Source organism: Peromyscus eremicus, chromosome 15 (genome assembly GCF_949786415.1).
Source record: "Peromyscus eremicus chromosome 15, PerEre_H2_v1, whole genome shotgun sequence".
In the NCBI taxonomy this organism is placed as follows: Eukaryota; Metazoa; Chordata; class Mammalia; order Rodentia; family Cricetidae; genus Peromyscus; species Peromyscus eremicus.
In genome coordinates, this window is record NC_081431.1 from 17,234,365 (window position 1) to 17,251,700 (window position 17,336).

The 17,336-nt window shown below is 42.2% G+C and overlaps 1 protein-coding gene across 4 annotated transcripts in view; it reads right to left on the reverse strand.

Annotated features, from left to right (window-relative positions):
* The window catches only part of Efcab2 (EF-hand calcium binding domain 2), a 101,549-nt gene that overhangs the window by 13,826 nt on the left and 70,387 nt on the right, over window positions 1-17,336 (reverse strand). The gene's annotated exons all lie outside the window — the stretch shown is intronic.

Sequence of the window (17,336 nt, forward strand, 5' to 3'; positions counted from 1 at the left end):
AGAAATAATGGAGTTAACATTATTATAAACCAAATATCTATAGAATAACAAATATCTATAGAACATTTCACCCAAACAGAAAAGAATATACCTTCTTCTCAGAACCTCATGGAACTTTCTCCAAACTTGATCATATACTAGGTCACACAGCAAGTCAACAGATACAATAAAACTGAGTTAACCCCCTGTATCCTATCAGACTACCCATGGATTAAAGCTGTATTTCAACAACAGAAATGCAAAAAGCCTACAAACTCATGAAAACTGGGTCAAGACAGAACTAAAGAAAAAAACTAAAGACCTCCTAGAATTCAGTGAAATGAATGAACAACATACCCAAACCTATGGGACACAATGAAAGTGAAGCTAAGAGGAAAGTTCATAGCACTAAGTGCCTTCATAAAGAAACTGTGGAGATCTCATACTAGCAACTAACAGCACACTTGAAAGCTCTAGAACAAAAAGAAGCAAACACCCAAGAGGAATAGAAGGCAGAAAATAATGAAACTGAGGGCTGAAATCAATAAAATATAAACAAAGAGATCAATACAAAGAATCAATGAAACAAAGAGTTGATCTTGAGAAAATCAAAAAGATAGAGAAACTCTTACCCAAACTAACTAAAAGGCAAAAAGAGAATATCCAAACTAACAAAATCAGAAATGAAAAGGGGACAGAACAATAGACAGTGAGGAAAGCCAAAGAATCATTAGGTCATACTTCAAAAACCTGTACTCCATACAATTGGAAAATCTAAAAGAAATGGACAATTTTCTTGATAGATACCTCTTACCAAAGTTAAATGAAGACCAGATAAACAATTTAAACAGACCTATAACCCCTAGGGAAATAGACACTGTCATTAAAGACCTCCCAACCCCCTAAAAAAAGCACAGGGTCAGACGTTTTTAGTACAGAATTCTACCGATACTCCTCAACTCATTCCACAAAATAGAAACAGAAGGAACATTACCCAGTTCATTTTGTGAGGCCACAGTCACCTGATACCCAAACCACACAAAGATTCAACAAAGAAAGAGAACTACAGACCAATTTCCCTTCTGAACATTGACGCAAAAATACTTGATAAAATACTTGCAAACTCAATCCAAGAACACATCAAAAAGATCATTCACCATGATCAAGTAGGCTTCATCCCAGAAATGCAGGGATGGTGCATCATACAAAAATCTGTCAACATAATCCATATAAACAAACTGAAAGAAAAAAACTTCATGATCATCTCATCAGACACTGAAAAAGCCTTTTACAAAATCCAACATCCCTTCATAATAAAAGTCTTAGACCAGGGATACAAAGGACATACCTAAACATAATAAAGGCAATTTATAGCAAGCCTATAGCCACCATCAAATTAAATGGAGAGAAACTCAAAGCAATTCCACTAAAATCAGGAACAAGACAAGGCTGTCCACTCTCCCCATACCTATTCAATATAGTACCCGAAGTTCTAGCTAGAGCAGTAAGACAACTAAAGGACATCAAAGGGATACAAACTGGAAAGAAGAAGTCAAAGTACCTCTATTCCCAGATGACAAGACAGTATACATAACTGATCCCAAAAATTCTACCAGGGAACTCCTACAGCCGATAAACACTTTTAGTAAAGTGGCTGGACACAAGATTAACTAAAAAAATCAGAAGCCCTCATATATACAAATGACAAACAGGCTAAGAAAGAAATCAGGGAAACAACACCCTTCACAATAACCATAAATAATAGAAAGTATCTTAAGGTAACTCTAGCCAAGTAAGTGAAGATCTGTATGACAAGAACTTCAAGTCTTTGAAGAAAGAAATTGAAGAAGATATCAGAAGATGGAAAGATCTCCCATACTCATGGATTGGTAGGATTAACATAGTAAAAATAGCCATCTTACCAAAACCTACAAACTCAACGAAATTCCCATCAAAATTCCAACACAATTATTTACAGACCTTGAAAGAACAATATTCAACTTCATATGGAAAAAAACAGGAGCTAAAACAATTCTGTACAATAAAAGAACTTCTGGAGTTATCACCATCCCTGATTTTAAGCTGTACTACAGAGCAATAGTAATTTTAAAAAATGGCATTGGCATAAAAACAGACAAGTCAATTAATGGAATTGAATTGAAAACCCAGACACAAATCCACATGCCTATGGACACCTGTTTTTTTTTTATGCCAAAATTATACAATAGAAAAAAGAAAGCATCTTCAAAAATAGTGCTGGTCTAACTGAATGTATGAATAAATGTAAAGACTGCAAATAGATCCATGTCTATCACCCTGCACAATACTCAAGTTCAACTGGATCAAAGACCTCAACATAAAATTAGATACACTGAACCTGACAGGAGAGAAAGTGGGGGATAGCCTTGAACACATTGGCACAGGAGACAACTTCATGAACAGAATAACAATGGTGCAGGCATTAAGATCGACAATTAATAAACGGGACCTCATAAAACTGAAAAGCTTCTGTAAGGCAAAGGACACTGTCAACAGGACAAAACAGCAGCCTACAGAATGGGAAAAGAGTTTCACCAACTCCAAATGTGACAGAGGGCTAATATCTAAAATAATATAATAATATCTAAAATATATAAAGAACTCAAGAAACTAGACATCAACAAACCAAAGAATCTAATCAAAAAATGGGGTACAGATCTAAACAGAGAATTCTCAACAGGGGAATCTCAAATAGCTGAGAAACACTTAAAGAACTGTTCAACATTCTTAGCCATCAGGGAAATTCAAATCAAAATGACTCTGAGATTCCATCTTACATATGTCAGAATGGCTAAGATCAAAAACACAACTGACAGTTTATGCTGGTGAGGATGTGGAGCAAGGGGAACACTCCTCCCCTGCTGATAGGAGTGCAAACTAGTATAGCCACTTTGGAAAACAATATGGTGGTTTCTCAGAAAATTGGGAATCAATCTACCTCAAGACCCAGCTATATCACTCCTGGGCATATACCCAAAGGACATTCCATCCTACCACAAGGACACATACTCAACTACTTTCATAGCAGCTTTATTCATAATAGCCTGAAACTGGAAACAATGAGTTGTCCCTAAACTGAATAATGGATAAAGAAAATGTGGTATATTTACACAATGGAGTTTTACTCAGTTGTTTAAAAAAAAAAAATGACAGCCGGGCGGTGGTGGCACACACCTTTAATCCCAGCACTCGGGAGGCAGAGGCAGGCGGATCTCTGTGAGTCTGAGGCCAGCCTGGGCTACCAAGTGAGTTCCAGGAAAGGTGAAAAGCTACACAAGGAAACCCTGTCTCCAAAAACAAAAACAAAAACAAAAAAAGACATCATGAAATTCACAGGCAAATGGATAGAACTAGAAAAAAATCACCCCAACTGAGGTAACCCAGACCAAGAAGACAAACATGGTATGTACTCATTCATAAGTGGATATTAGCTGTAAAGTAAAAGATAATCACACTACAGTCCACAGACCTTGAAAGGCTAAGTAATAAGGAGGGCTCAAGGGGGTGGGGGTGAAGGGGTATAAATCTCCCTGGGAAGGAAAAATAGAATAGATTTTGTGTGTGGACTGGGGGCAGGTAGCAATGAGAACAGGAGAGACCAGGTTGGGGAAGTCCTGGGAGAGATGACTGGAATTGGGGGAGGTAGAAACCTAATGCAATGGAAACTCCCTGGAATCCTACAAGGGTGGCCCTAGCAAAGACTCCTTGTAATGGAGGATACAGTGCCTGAACTAACCATCTTCTGTAACCAGGCAAGGCTTCCAGTGGAGGGATGGGGACATCAACCCAAACCTAGCCACAAAACCTTCAACCTACAATTTGTCCTGCCTACAAGATGTCTTGGGGTAAAGGTGGAGCAGAACTTGTGGGAGCAGCCAACCAATGATTGATCCAACTTGAGACCCACACCACAAGAGGGAGCCCACACCTGACACTGCCTGGAGGGCTAAGAACCAGAGACTGGATAGCCAAGAGACCTAGGATACAACCAAACATGACTGGCAAAAAAAGGTCAATAAAATGATTCTTAATGATATTCTGCTATACTCATAGAACAGAGCCTTAGCATAATCATCATCAGAGACTTCATTCGGCAACTGATGCAGAAACCCACAGTCAAACATTAGGCAGAGCTCAGGGAATCCAGCAGAAGAGGGGAAGGAAGGATTGCAGGAGCTGGAGGACACCAAGACATCCTAAGAACACAGCCCACAGAATCACTAACCAGGGCTCATAGGGGCTCACAGAGACTGAACCAACAATTAGGAAGCCTGCATAGGTCTGACCTAGATCCTCTGCATATATGTTATGGTTGTGTAGCTTGGTGTTCTTGTGGGACTCCTAACAGTGAGAGTGGGGGCTGTCCCTGACTCTTTTTCATGTTTTAGGGATCCTCTTCCTCCTACTAGGTTGCCTCATCCAGCCTTACTATGAGGTGCCTAGTCTTACTGTAACTTGATATGCCATGTTTGGTTGATACTCCTGGGAGGCTAGCTCTTTTCTGAAGGGAAATGAGGGAGCAATGGATCTGGGGGAGAAGGGAGGTGTGGACGGAGGTGTTGGAGCTGGGAGGAGAAGAGGGAGGAGAAACTGTGGTTGAGATGTAATATATGAGAGAATAAATAAAAAGGCTTTTGAAATCTCAAAGTCCACCCCAGTGTCACATTTCCTCCAACAAGACCAAACCTCCTAATCCTTCTAATCCTTTCAAACAGTCCCACTCCCCAGTGACTAAGCAATCACATATATGAACCTATGGGGGCCATTCTTACTCAAACCACCACATTAATGTATGTTAAAGAAGAGCTCCAACCAAACAAAGAAACAAAAAAGGTATAAAGAAAAGGTATAAAGTTTTTCTTTTTTGCTTGTTGTTGTTGTTTTTGAGACGGAGTCTTTTTTTTAAAATAAGTTTTTTTTTATTTATTATGTATACAGTGTTCTGCCTGCATGTACGCCTGCAGGCCAGAAGAGGGCACCAGATCTCATTACAGATGGTTGTGAGCCACCATGTGGTTGCTGGGAATTGAACTCAGGACCTCTGGAAGAGCAGCCAGTGCTCCTAACAGCTGAGCCATCTTTCCAGCCCCAAGAGACGGAGTCTTGCTATGTTATCTGGGTTGGCCTTAAACTCTTAACCTTCCTGCCCCAGCATCCCCAGTGTTAGCATTACAAGTGCTTGTCTTCATGCCTAACATTCATTTTCTTCAGTTTAAAAACAGAGAAAGGATAATGAACGTAAACAGGAGCCTTATGATTTAAAAGGAGGAAACAGATGGTGAGATGACTCCACAGGTGAGGGCCTTGATGCACAAACCTGGTGACCTGCCTTCAGTCCAGAACCCAAGGAAGGTAAAAGGAGAAAACAGATTCCACAAAGCTGTCCTCTGACCTGCACAAGTCCACACACATCACACATGCATGCACATGTACACACACGCACGCACGCACGCACGCACGCACACACAATTTTTTAAGTCCATTTTAAATGCTTTTTAGAGTCCATTTTGAAACTGTAAAATTCTTTCCATGACCCAACACTGCCCTCTAGAGGCCACATCTACTATGGTCTCTAAACATGTATAAGCAATGGCATTTAAAACATGACTACTCTAAACATGACATTTGTGGAATATTTAATAGGTGACAAGCACTATTTTATTATAAATGTTTTATATTCAAACAATTAGTTTCTTTTTTTTCCCCCTTCGGTTTTTTGAGACAAGATTTCTCCATGTAGTTTTGGTGCCTGTCCTGGATCTCACTCTGTTGGCCAGGTTGGCCTCGAACTCACAGAGATCCATCTGCCTCTGCCTCCCAAGTGCTGGGATTAAAGGCATGTACCACAGCTGCCCAGCAATTAGTTTCTTTTTAGGACAGATTTTAACAGAAAGTTGCAAAGATAATAAAAGAATTCTCACCTGCATTTCTATCGTTTTAAATTCTTTAGATGTTTTATTGAGGCAAGATCGACAAATTAAAATTGTATATATTTAAAGAATAGAACAAGATGCTTTGATATACATACATAGTGAACTTATTACAACTAAGGTAATTAACGCATCTATCGCCTCATTAATTTCCTGTTTGTAGATAATAGGAACATTTAACATCTACCTTAAGTTCATTGTGGGTTGTTTCTATGGGGGCAGGTGATTCAGAATTTTTGCTTTAAGTTTTCATTTTCAGAAATAATGCTAATGGTTTTTCACAGTATATATAACTGGTACTCACTATTATGGTCTGGTAAACAAAGATAAATAAGCCATGATGTCCCCACAAAAGGGGGGAAACTGCCAGGAATGGTGGTTCATATTTGCAATCCCAGCACTTGGGAGGCTGAGGCAGATGGCTCAATGGATAAAGCACTGGCCCAGCAAGCATGAGGACCAGAGTTCAGATCCCCAGAGCCCACAGAATAGCTAGACTGGCCAACAGGCAAGTTCTGTGTTCAAGTGAGAGACTGACCTCAATATATAAGGAGGAAAGCAATCAAGGAAGACACCAGGGCTAGCCTCTGGCTTCCACATGCATGCACCTGCGCACACAGGTGTCCCCACACGTGGACAACAAACACACGGGAAAACAGGAAATTTGGATGCAAACATGTTACTTGGGAGCATGACACTGAACGCAAAGATGGCTATCCAGATTTAAACAGAGACAGAACAGGGGGAGGTAGCAGAACTCACTGGTAGAGCACTTACCTGGTGTTCTCAAGGCCCACTCTGCCTTCAACCCTCACCTTGGGAAGAGATGGAAGGAGAATGGGAGAGAACATAAGCCTCAAACAGAGCTCTGCTACCAGCCCTCAGAACAATGAACTGCTAAAGTTGAAGGTCCTCAGGCTAACGGTTCAGAACCTCTAGTAGACACACGGAAGGCTTGTTTATATATGTTAAATACCTATGGCATATTTTAATCCAAAGGAGTTGAATTACTACTCAAGCACAAATGCCAATATGTACCATCTGGCAATGTACCAACTGGCAATTTGCAAAACGTATTCACAATTCAGAAGAGTTACTTTACAGAGTTAATATAGAAAAACCAGGACGGGGCTGGAGAGATGGCTCCATGGGTAACAGCACTGGCTGTTCTTGCGGAGGACTCGGTTTAGTTCCCAGCTCCCACACAGCAGCTCACGACCATTTGTAATTGTAACTTAAACCTTCTTCTGACCCCTAAGGACACTGCATGCATATAGTACATGTATATTACAGGCAAAACAGGCATACACATACATTTTTCAAATTAATTTAATAAAAAAGAAAACGCAACTTCTTTAAAAAAAAAAAAAGGGGGGGAGACAATTGAGATGTATTATACTTTCCAGGAAAAAGCTCAACTGTTACCAAGATAGAATGAAATCAGTTCAAGAGCCTCATATTGGGAATATCCCCTGGCTTCTTCCTATATTGGTTAGGGTCTTTTTAAAAACAGACACTGCCTTTTTCATTAAATCATAACCAGGGCTATAGATGTAGCTCAATGATAGAGTGTTTGTCTAGCATGAGCTCTGGGTTCAACTTTTAGCACATTCAAATAAATAAACAATATATTTATCATGTTTGACCAAGGATGAACATAGTCTTATTAAAAGAATATCCTCAAAGCAGGATGTGGTGGCATAGACCTTTAATCCAGCACTTGGGAGGCAGAGGCAGGGGGAGCTCTGATTTCAAGGCCAGCCTAGTCTACAAAGTGAGTTCCAGGCCAGCCAGGGCTAACAGAGAAACTCTGTCTCAAAAAAAAAAAAAAAATACAAAACAAACATCCATTCTCTAATCAAGGGATGTAGTCCAGTGGCAAAGTGCTTGCCTGGCATGTTGCAAGGCCATGGGTCCAGCTCCTAGCACTGCAAAAGAAAACAAGCCCTTCTAGATTCTGTGTGTCATGTATGACAAGGAGAACACTAATGTCTACCTGATGGGGTTGTGTGACAGTTTTAGGAGGTAGAATATGAGTGCTTTGGGAACCCCAAGAGTTGACAACAGTGATATCACCCATGGTGGAGACCCTCTGCTTCTACATGGTGCAGTGATACCGTTTCTTAAAAGACTCCATGCAGACACTCCAGGCATAGGCTCCCCTCACTAACGACATGGACATGTTTCTTCAGAAGTTTGGCCTTGCCTCTTATCTGTTGGCTGTTGTTTTGTTTTTATGGTGCTGGATATTGAACCTAGGGCCTCACAAATGTTAGGCAAGCACTCTCCTACTGGGTTGTATACTCAGTACCCTGCCTCCTGTCTATAAAATGCCATGTGAAATGTAGCAACTAATAATATAAGGCACTAAGATGCTAGGTATAAGCCAGGCAGCAGTAGAGCATGCCTTTAATTCCAGCACTCAGAAGGCAGAAGCAGGCAGATCTCTGTGAGTTTGAGGTCAGCCTGGTCTACAAAGCAAATTCCAGAACAGCCAGGACTGTTACACAGAGAAACCCTATCTCGAGAAAAAAAAAAGATGCTAAGTATATTGAATACTTTGTCGCTTGCCCTAGAGGACAGGGTATATGTACTGGAGTGACCTGACCGCACTGCCACACACACATATACATTAATTCCTCCTAAGTGTCTTTGGACTGCATGAAGAGACAGGCTAACACAAAGCCTAGGAGTGGGCAGCACCAGCTCAGCTGTCAGCATTTGCCTGCAATGCATGAAGCCCGGGGACAGATCTCCAGCACAGCATAGAGCAGACATAATGGTTCACGTCTGTAATCCCAGCACTGGGAGGTAGAGGTGTGAGAACAGGAGGCAAGGTCATCCTCAGTTGTATAGAAGTTTGCGGCCAATCTGGAATATATGAGACCCTGAATCCAAAGCAAAACAACAACAAAAATAAACAAATAAATAAAACACAGCTGTCCTATTATTGTAAATGTGATAGTCTAGTTGGTTTCATCTATGAGGAGGGTCCACAGGCTGTAACCCAAACAGTAAAGGTAACAAAATCTCTTATGAAAAGTCTCAAGCCCACTAGCAAGTGCCATTTATCTGAATAGTGTGTTGGCAGATATGATGGAAGTAGCCTTCTGCCACCAAAGGTTCCCTATATAGTGATATTTTATTTGTACTGAAATGTAATTTTGTTTGTATGTTAATAAATAAAGTTGCCTGGGGTCAGAGCTATTAGCAAGGCATAGCGAAGGCCGGGCATTGGTGGTGCACGCCTTTAATCCCAGCACTTGGTAGGCAGAGCTAGGTAGATCTCTGTGTGTTCAAGGATACATCCAGCATTGGAGACACAAGCCTTTAATCTCAATACCAACCATAGAAGACCTGGAGGTCTGTACAGACAGGCAGTGACAAGGCGGTCATGTGGTTGGGTTTACAACCAATGAGAAGGCAGAACAGAAAGTCTTTATAAAGACAGACACACAGGAAGTAGGTCTCTTTCAGAGAGGTAGGACCACTGCGACAGTTAAGGATAAGGTTTTTAGCTCTTAGCTATTGCTCTGATCTCTTGGCTTTCATCTCTGTATTGGCTCTGTGTTTCTTATTTAATAAGATGGCTGGTTACATCTACACCCTTCTCTAGCTGTCATGGGGTCCTCAGATGCTCCAGGGGCCCTGTAACATGGAACTGACTCAAAAGATATAGAAACACTATAGTGCTTTCTAAAATGCCAGTGCTTAAGTACAATGCGTGCAGAAAACATCACTTTTCCTTCTACTTTAGAGATGAGTCCATTTTCTTGACCTATTTTGCATCTGAGGACACATGGGCATTGGGAGGCTAAGTGCCTATCAGAGGGCCTCAACGTGTCAGGTGTTTTGATGGGAACAAGTCTAGACTTCTTTACTCACATCTGCACTGTGAAATCGTAAGGCCATATCTTCTCATTACAGCATTATTTATTTTCATTCCAAACTCAATGAACTAGAACAACAAAATACAAAGTGAAAATTCATCTCTACCTAGTGGCATAACAATGAGCCAAAAAGATGAACCATTTCATGCTTCACAAAAACGCAAGACAATATCAGTAGTTAAAATGGTTTATAAAGCACAGCTTCGGGTCAACAAACAAGAAATACATATGGATTTTTCAAACTTTTTATAGCAAAAAGTGAGATATTTCAAGTTAGACTCTAAATACCATCTAACATATACATTTTATATAAACCATTCTTTAAAACAACAGAAACATAGAAATATTTTAACCTTGGATTGAATAAAATAATAACAAAAATTGACCAATATTTACCAGAAGTGTTCCCTTTGCATTTGACTTTTAAATACTTACTTACTTACTTACTTATCAAATGCCAGATCCTGCATATAATATAAGTGCTCTGCCACTAAGCTACATCTCTACCCCATAAATAACAAAACTTTAAGCCACTGCCTTTAAAAATTATTAACTCTAAGTGGGAAAATGGCTCCATGGGTAAAGGTACTTGTCAAGCCTCAACCTGAGACAATCCCTGGGAAATGAAAGAGAGAACCAACTCCTGCAAGTTGTCCTCTGACCTCCATATATGACCCATGCACGCACGTGTGTGCACACGCATGCACACATACACACACACACACACACACACAAATAAATGTAATGAGTTTACATTTTTATTTATTCTAAAGATTCTATAGGCTGTTTGACAAAAATTAGGAATTCTAGGCTGTTAGTTCTTTTTCTATTACTGAAAGAATTTAAAAAATAGACTGAACTACCCTTTTGTTGAATAACTGTTAATTTTTGAAATCAGGTAGTAGCTAAATCACATCAGTGAGCAAGAAACCTTCCAACTCTGGATGTCTACCATTTGAAGTCATAGAGCAAAGGTTGAACAGGTGCCTAAGAAGCCACTGGTTTCCCCACAAGTCCTTCTTAGGGCAGGTTCAAGTACAGCAACTGCACTAAATGTTCATCCTCCTTGGCTCCTTCCCACCTAGGGGTAACTGCCCCTCCAGGCCCTAATGGAATTGTTTTATATTTAACTGCCAGCTAGGTGCTTTTAGCTCCTAGGCAGAAGACCAGAGGACTTCTGCAAAGAGGAAATTCTCACAGACTTTGGTGCTACGGACTCCAAAATTACCTAAGGTGAGATTTAAAGTTGACTAGCTCTGCTAGTGCACTAGTGGCACAGGTTTGTGGGGTAACCAACCACTCTCTGATTGGATGGAAGGCCACTCCATGAGATGGAGCCCATTCCAGACATGGAACCCATTCCAGACAGTGCTTGGGTGGCCAAGCACCTGAGAGTAGATAGGTCAAGGACCCAGGAGAAAACCAACTACTCCTGTTCTTAAAGTAACAAAATAACTCTTAGGATATTCTGCTGTACTTATAGATCAATGTCTTGTTTAGCCATCACCAGAGAGGCTTTCTCCTGCAGCAGATGGGAACTGACAGAGAGACCCACACTGGACAGTGTGCAGAGATTGAAGGACCTCTGAACACTCAGTCCTAAATAGGATGTCTCCATCAATCCTTCCCCTCAGGGCTCAAAGAACTCTGCTGTAAAGGAAACAAAGATTGTAAGAGCCACAGGGATGGAGGACACCAAGAAGACAAGGCCCTCTAAACACAGCAGGACCATCACACATACGAACTATGGCAGAAAGACCATGGCAGCACACACAGGGCCTGTGTGGGTCTGGGCCAGATGGGGTCCAGTGCTGACAGGGGAAGTGGACACAATCCCTAGTCCCTAACCTGGACACTATCTCCAATTGATATATAACCACTCACAAATAAAATATTAGTTTCTCCAAGGGAGTCTAGGGAAACAAACCACTCTTAAGGCCAGGCCCCATGCCCAGCAGTAAAACACAAAACGAATTCAATGGTATCTTTGGACATTCTTTGTCTCAGAATGCTTTGTTAGGACCTTCTCTTTCCTTCTTCATTCCTTTCTTCCTTCCTTCCTTCCTTCCTTCCTTCCTTCCTTCCTTTCTTTCTTCCTTCCTTCCTTTCTCTCTCTCTCTCTCTCTCTCTCTCTCTCTCTCTCTCTCTCTCTCTCTCTCTCTCTCTCCTTCCTTCCTTCCTTGTTTTGTTTGTGTTTTTAAAGACAAGGTTTGTCTATGTAGCTCTGGCTGTCCTGGAACTCACTTTGTAGACCAGGCTGGCCTCAAACTCAGAGGTTCGCCTGCTTCTGCCCCACCACCACCCCCACCTCCCAAGTGCTGGGATTAAAGGCTTGCACCACCACTGCCCGGCTTCTTTCTTTTTTTACCTTATGGATTCTTTGTGTATATATTATGGCCATCAGTTTTGTGTTTTGTGGATTCCTGTGTGTGCTACAGGTGTTTCTTGTGCTTTTTCTTTGGCTCTTTTTCTTCTTTTTGTTTGTTTTATCCTATCTTGGTTTGTTTGTTTTATCTTATCTTTATTTACCTTTTTTTAGGTGCCTGTTTTTTAGGTCTCCTGTTTTCTAAGGAAAAAGAGAAAGGGTGTGGATTTTGGGTGGGAGGGGAGTTGGGGAGGGATCTAGGAGTTGGGAGAGGGGAAACCATAATCAGAATATATTGTATGAAAAAAATCTATTTTCAATTTAAAAAAATTGACTAGCTCTGGGCATGGCTAGGGGCTCACTAGTTCATTAGCATTCAAGGAAATCTACTTAACAGATGAACAACCAGGACAGATGCAGAGATCAACATCAAACAGAACTTCAGGAGACAGGGAAGAAGAACATGAATGCTAGTTGCAAAGGAACATTCCAGAACACAACAGGCTACTGGAAACCAGTGACATCAGAAACAGGAAGCTCAGTAAAAACATTCAAAAGTAAGTTCAAGAAGTCTCCAGAGAGCAGAAGACAGAGATGGAGCAGTCTGGAAAGAGGTAATAAGACGGGAAGTGTGGAGACAGAATCAACAATGACTCCAAGGACTTTCTCTGCAGCAGAGGCTGCAAGTCACTGGTTTGAAGGTCACCAGGTCCCTACTACACATGAAAATAGATCCAGACAAACCATTATGAAATCTCAAACTCTAGAGACAAAAGAAAAGCAGTCCTCCAAAAAAGAAATTTTAAATAAGAAGTCACATACAAAGCCAGGCAGTGATGGCATACACCTTTGGTCCCAGCATTCAGGAGGTAGAGGCAGGAGGATTTCTGTGAGTTTGAGGCCAGCCTGATCTACAAAGTTAAGTTCCAGGACAGCCAAGACTACACAGAGAAACCTTGTCTTCGAAAAAACAAAACAAACAAAAAAACGAAGAAACAAAGTCACTATATAAAAAGGATGGGTCCAGACTATCTGAACAGCATCACCAGAAGGTGTAACAACAAAGAACTCTTGCTTCCAAATTGACTTTTGTCTGTTTTGCAGTACTAAGGATAAAACCTGAAGCATCAGACATTCTAGGTGAGCGATTCACACTAGACTACACCCTCAGCCCTTTTTGATTTTAGTTTTTATATTTTTGAGACTCTAAATTCACTTTGTGATCCATACAACCTTGAACTTGAAATCCTTCTGCATCAGCCTCCTGATTAGCTAGGATTACAGGCCCATACCACCAAGTCTAACTTAAAACTGTTAATGAAGCCGGGGGCGGTGGTGGCACACGCCTTTAATCTCAGCACTCGGGAGGCAGAGCCAGGCGGATCTCTGTGAGTTCGAGGCCAGCCTGGGCTACCAAGTGAGTCCCAGGAAAGGCGCAAAGCTACACAGAGAAACTTTGTCTTGAAAAACCAAAAAAATAAAAAAATAAAAATAAAAAACTGTTAATGAAAACCTAAATGTTGATTTCTATTCCAAGCCATAAAAAAAAGTCACAAAAATATTACTTCAGGAGGTTATCAAATATAGGCCAAAAGTGGTAGAAAAGAGAAGTAATATGGGGTATAAAGGGGAGAAAGAGCAATTCCTGGGAATATCCTAAGGACACTGTGCACCAGATGCAGGGGTAACCACCACACTGAAGGTGTTCCCTAAGGATCTGACTTACTGAGGACCATCAATATTACCAAGCCCTGTCATGATGCCATTGTTTTATCCACGAGCAGGATTCTGGAACAAGCCTGGCCTAGTTCATCACTGACCCATCTTCAACACATGCTGAAGAGCTTCTGCTCATTCCTCCTTGTTTCTATCGCAGCCTTCGGTGGGTCCCTAAGTAGTTGTACTTTAAACTAATCCCAAAATCTAGAGAGTGGCCATCTGAGCTTAGGAACAAAAACTGAGCATGGCTAACCCCTGATCTTGTTGTTCTGTACACTCAACACCCAGCTCCCATCATAGCTCTTCTGTGTGACAGAAACGGTGTCATAGCTACTGCGCCATTGCTGTGAGGAGACCCCTTGACCAAGGTGAACTTCAGAAGGAAGCATTTAACTGGGGATTGTTTAGAGTTTCAGAGCGTTAGTCCATGATCAGCACAGTGGCAGGCAGGTGTGCAGCTGAAGCACTAGCTGAGAGCTCACATCTGATCCCCAAGTTCCAGGCAGAGAGAGAAACGGGACCTAGTGGGGGCTTTGAAGAGTCAAAGCTCACCTCCACATTCCATAACACACCTCCTTCTCTAACAAGGCCACACCTCCTAATCCTTCCCAAACAGTCCACCAACTTCAAACCAGACATTCAAATAAATGAGCCAATGGGGGCCATTCTCACTCAAACCACAACAACTGGCTCCTATGGAAATGTCCCTCCTTTCAACCTCTACTTGTAGCTGGAGTTTTTCTGTGTCCCGCTCTCCTCACATCTGTTTCTAAGAAATAACCCAATGATATTCCCAGCCATCACGTCTGAGCCACAGCCACATTTTCCATGGCTTCTCTAGCCACTAAGAATGTAGCACAGTCATCAAAATAAGTCCCATGCCAGCAAGGGGAGCCTCCTCAAATGAGCAAATTAGGACTGAGGGCTTGTCATCGGCCAGATGGCAAAGGTCCTCTTTCATAATGTTCCTTTTTTCTATCTCTCCTCCTCACGTGTCAAACCTGCACTGTATTCTGACACTCTCCTACCTCCTCTGGCTCTGACATTCCCCAAGTCTCTTAAATGTCTACGGCTCAGTGTTAGCTTCTTAGAGTGTCCACAGGACCACATGTGTCATCAGAAGTGACATAGGAACACAGGCAGTGAGATGGACTTCTCAGTCAGGCTGGCTCATTGCTTTGTAGGCCAAAATGGTGATGGAGTGCTGTGGACACAGACTATCTGTTTCTGGAAGTCTAGTGATAAAGGTTTTATGAAAGGTAACTGAGAAGATACAAGAGAAGAGAATCATCCTTGCAGGGACCTAACCAGAGCAACCCTAGCAACAACAAGAGAAGAACAATGACTATAAAGCAGAGCAGTAGCTGTAAGCAGTACTGAGGCCTGTGGGAAAGCAAGATATGAGAGTTTTGTTAAGCCGTTGCTAGATCTCAAGGCCACATGGCTCTCTGGCAGCCTATAAAGAAGTACTTGTCTCCTACAGTGAAAGGCAGGCTCAGTTACACATCAATTAAACAGAAGTGGTACAATTCCATGAAAGAGAGACTAATAAATATTTTAGGTACTGCTGGATACATAAGATTTTTGATGCTGATTTTTCTTTATGTTTTATGATATTTAAAAATTTTTAAACCATCACTGATGTTCGATCTTCATTGTTTATTTGACTGTGTTAAGATCGCCTTTGAAGACTAAGGAGCTATCTCGGCCGATAATAGCTCAGAACCAAATATCAAGAATCATCGTGGAAATCCAGCTGTGGGCATATCTGTCAGAGTGTGTCCAGAAAAGGTTAATTGAAGAAGGAAGACCACCTTAAGTGTGGGCAGCATCCTCCCATAGGTTGGAGTCCTGGGCTGAATCAAAGGGAGAGAGGGAGCTGAGCACCAGCGTTCATCTGTTTCCTAACAGCAGATGCAGTGTGACAACTGTCTCATGTCCCTGCCACATCCAGTCCCTACCAGGACGGACTCAAACTGTGCCAAAGTGCACATCTCTGTCCCTCCTCGGGTTGTGTTTGCAGGTATTTGTCACACCAGTAAGAAAAGTAACATATATGCTATCCTTAGATCAGGCTTCAGATAACAGGCTGCTGGGAGGTGGGGACACATACACTCTAGTGTGACATCCCTGAAATAGAAATGCAACAGTTAAAGACATCAAAAGGTGTTGACATACTTAAGGCCAGAGTCCTGGTTGCAAAGGCCTGGCGTGCTGGATGGAGAAATCAAACCACAGGTTCCTCTAAGGACACTGGCTAGGCAAATCCCCTGGAGGCACTAGGCTTGCAACCACCCCTTTCTAACACGAGGTGGCAGTGTTGTGCTGCAGCAGACTCTCACCTCAGGCAACAGGCACCCCTCAGGAACTGCCTGCCACATCGCTCCTACAGGGTAGACTGGTAAATGAGGTAAATCCCGGCATAACCCAGCTGGGGAGGCCTTGGGCCTACTAGGAGAGGAAAGAAAGAGCATCCTGAAGGACTAGCGTGACTAGGAGGCGAGCCTTGTGGGATCAGAGGACTAAAACACAAGATGGGAAAGCAAGGACTGCTCGGGTACTTCCCATGACACAGGGCCCACACACCCCATCCCCTACCCCCGTCCCCCCCCCCAGGAGGTAAGGAGGACTTGCTGCCAGGGTGGCTCTTGGGGGTCTGGAATAAATAAATGATAACTAAACAGCAAGTGAAGCAGAAAGGCCAGTTTTCGCCTTCGCATGAACTGACTGGAGCAGATACAGTGTTCATGAGCCAGAAAGCCCACCAGAAGATGATGTTCCATGGAAGATGGAGGAAGGAACAATTCGTGGCTCACTGAGGGCATCGGGGACATGCTGCTGAACACAGCCTAAGCAGCACCAGGCCCAAGATGGTCAGACCTGGGTTCACTGGGTCACTGGGTCACTGGGTCCACAAACCTGGGCTGGTGGGTAATGTGCCAGTCCCTCTAGCCCGAGGAATGGCAATCATGCAAAGCTGTTTAACCACAGAAGCTATGAGGCCTCACAACACTGACTACTAAGGCTAAACACAGAACCAAGGTGTGCTAGCAATTCTGGCCATCAACTTGACTACATCTGGAATTAACTAAAACCCAAATGGCTGGGCACACCTGTGTGAAGGATTTTTTTCTTAATTAAATCATTTGAAGCGGGAAAATACACTTCTAATCCAATCTTTGCAGTAGGAAGATATAACACTTGAGTCCAGATCTTTGGAGTTGGGAAGATCCACCTTTAATCTGGACCACATGTTCTACTAGCAGCCTATATAAAGGACAAGGAAGAAGGAAGCGCTCTCTCTCTCTCTCTCTCTCTCTCTCTCTCTCTCTCTCTCTCTCTCTCTGCTTGCTTGCTCGCTCTCGACCTCAACAGCAAGTCCATTCCCTCACTGGCATTAGAACCCACTTCTTC